Consider the following 2,908-nt stretch of genomic DNA (forward strand, 5'->3'; position numbering starts at 1 on the left):
GCTGTAGTTTGTATGGGAAATGATTTATATAAACACATCTCAATATTACAGTCAAAATATTCAAATGGTGCACATGAAGCAAAATTAAAATGTGCTGTAATATCTTTTCTCAAAACTATTGTCATTGGAGTTTTTAAATCTGTAAAGTATGTGGAAGCTACCATGTTATAAATGCATTAATCCAAATCTTTGTTCTTTTAGCTGATACTTTGATTATACAACATCTTGTCTGTCACTTTTGAACCCTTCTACCTGTGTTGGCCTATGTGACAGGATGCTGTTGAGATACTTGTAAATTCCAGCAGTGGATCTTAATCTCCATGTTACCAGTTGGCCCAATCTAGTTCTTTTTAAGTAATCTTAATCTATTCCTTCGTTCTTCCCTCCCTCGGTCTTTTCACCCATCTTTTGGAAGATATTTAGAATTTTCTTAGTGTGTGCTTTTGGGAAGCATTTATGTTATTTCTTGCACCAAGATATTTACATGCTATATTTCAAGTTGGCTGGTAAGAAAAATAAGGATTTCCATTCCATGGAAAATACAGTAATAAAGAATAATAAGACTCACCTGGATTATATTTTCTTTAAAAAAGAAGGAGTTGAAATAGTCAATGTGAAAGGAAGGTTTGCCTGTACTATATAGTACATTGAAACATTTTATATTAGATACATTCATTGTTCATTACTGTGGATTCAGACTATCATAAATGATAAATCAATTGTAATGTTGTTTTCCTAAAGTGAAGGAAATATCTTTGAATTACGCTTACTTTTAGTAAGAAAGTAATGACTATCCATTTGACTAGTTATTTGAATTCCAAAGAGGTTCAGATAAGAAATGGGACTGGAGAAATTATTTTAGAAACTAAATTAGCTTCTGCTTTTATAAAGTTAAGCATAGTGATGCAGCCTAAGAACACATTCTTATATATTTTATAGTAAATAATTTTAAAAACCCATTTTTAAGTTTATTTACTTCTTCCATGAGTGAGACAGACAGACAGACAGAACCCAATGGGTTCTTGATGATGCATTTAACCCCCAGCTTTGGCCAGTCCTGAATCATGGGCCCATGTTGGCATACTCACGGAGACCTACAGAAGTGAACCTGAAACCTTGCCATGTGGGTCTCCTCACAGCCCCTAAAATAATAATGTTAGAAGGTAGAACCATTGACTTTTTAAATTCATTTTAGAATTTCCATTTGTTCTTTAGCTACACAAATGTGTTTGTGCTTTTGACTGTTACGATATTAATTCATCGGTAACCATGGTAAATCTCTAATTTAGAATTATATATTGATGTATTTACACAAGTAGAAATATTAAAATACAATACCCTCATATCTGGTTCTTTAGTAAATTGTGTGCGAACTAGAATTATAAACGTAGGGCTTGCTAGAAAGGTTGATGTCTTCGTTAGCTAAAGAAACTTTAAAATGAAATTATTGATAAATTCATAAATACCCTGACAGCTTAACTATGAAATGGCTGTATGCAGCTAGAAGGAGCAAACCTAAGCTGACATCTCTGTGATGTACCCTAGCTTTTCAGATGGTGCCTCGTTCATCCTTCCATTTGGCGCTCCTTCCATGTATATATACTGAACTACGTTTTCAGTATTGTTAATGTACCGCTACTTGTATGAAACTGTTTGGTTTGATTCAATCAGTTGTGATCTCTTATTCCTGAATATTTTAGATGTGCTTCTCATAGAGGAGCATTTACATTCTGGCTTGAGTCATGTTTATTTATGTAGTTATCTGACTCCTCTCCCCTAAAGGATTTGTGCCATCTTACTTTATCATCTCTTTAGTTAACCTGCCTTCCTCTCATCAACGTCTTTTCCCCTCCACTTGTTTTTTAATTGAATTACTGAATTTTAGAAAGTCGTGGCATTGTTTGTGTGTATTTTCATACATGGCAAATGACCTCATGAAGTTTGTACATAGTATGAAATTCAGAAGACTAAATAATTTAACAATAGTTAAGTAGTACTTGCAAATTTGGGGGGCAGAGAGACATCAAATCTTTGTTACTGAAACTTTTTTAAAAAATTTAGCATCAATTCTTAGTTTTACTTTTAAATTACAGAATTAGTCAGTTAAAACAGCACAAACAATGGCCTTTTTAGCCAGTTCAATGGTTAAATTATGAATTTATTCTCTTCAGGGTGTGCGTATAAGAAAAAATGTATTGTGTAGAGTTATGTTGTAAGTGGTAGACACACAAAATGACTTTAAAATATTCTAAATGAACTATTTTTTTCTTCCCAATTAAAAGAATAAATGGTCCATCATTAGTGTATAGATGCTATTCTAATCCATTAATATTTTATTTTTATATTTATTTAAACGTTTATTGTACATGACAAAATATATTTCTGTGGCTACATTTTATAATTTTTCAAAGTAGGATTTATTCTATTTAAAACATATTTTTCTAGTGACAAAGGAATACCTTTTAATCCTGACATATGTTTTTTTAAAAAATTAAGATATTTCTTTTCATACTATATGATCGATTTAATAAATGTGATGTGACAAATATAAAATGCATATCATTTCTTCAAGTTGTAATTGACCAGAATAATAAAGGACTGCTAATTACCTTTTATGTGATACTGTTTTTCTTAGTATGTTGTTTATCTATACTTTTTTAAAAAATGATCAGTTTGAATTATATAATTGCTAAGCTGACCCAATTAAAGTTCAGTTATTTTATGCCAGTATTAATATATAATAAATAAGATCTAGCAAGACTTTATATTCGGCTTCACACATATTTGTTCCAATTTGTCATGGAAGAAACTAACTTCTATACTGGATAGCTGATTTTCTAGCATGATATCTTACTTTCTAGAATAAAATACTTTGATGAAAAAATATTCAAGAAAGTGTCACTCTTTC

Source organism: Tupaia chinensis, unplaced genomic scaffold (genome assembly GCF_000334495.1).
Source record: "Tupaia chinensis unplaced genomic scaffold, TupChi_1.0 Scaffold147312_1, whole genome shotgun sequence".
Lineage (NCBI taxonomy): Eukaryota > Metazoa > Chordata > Mammalia > Scandentia > Tupaiidae > Tupaia > Tupaia belangeri.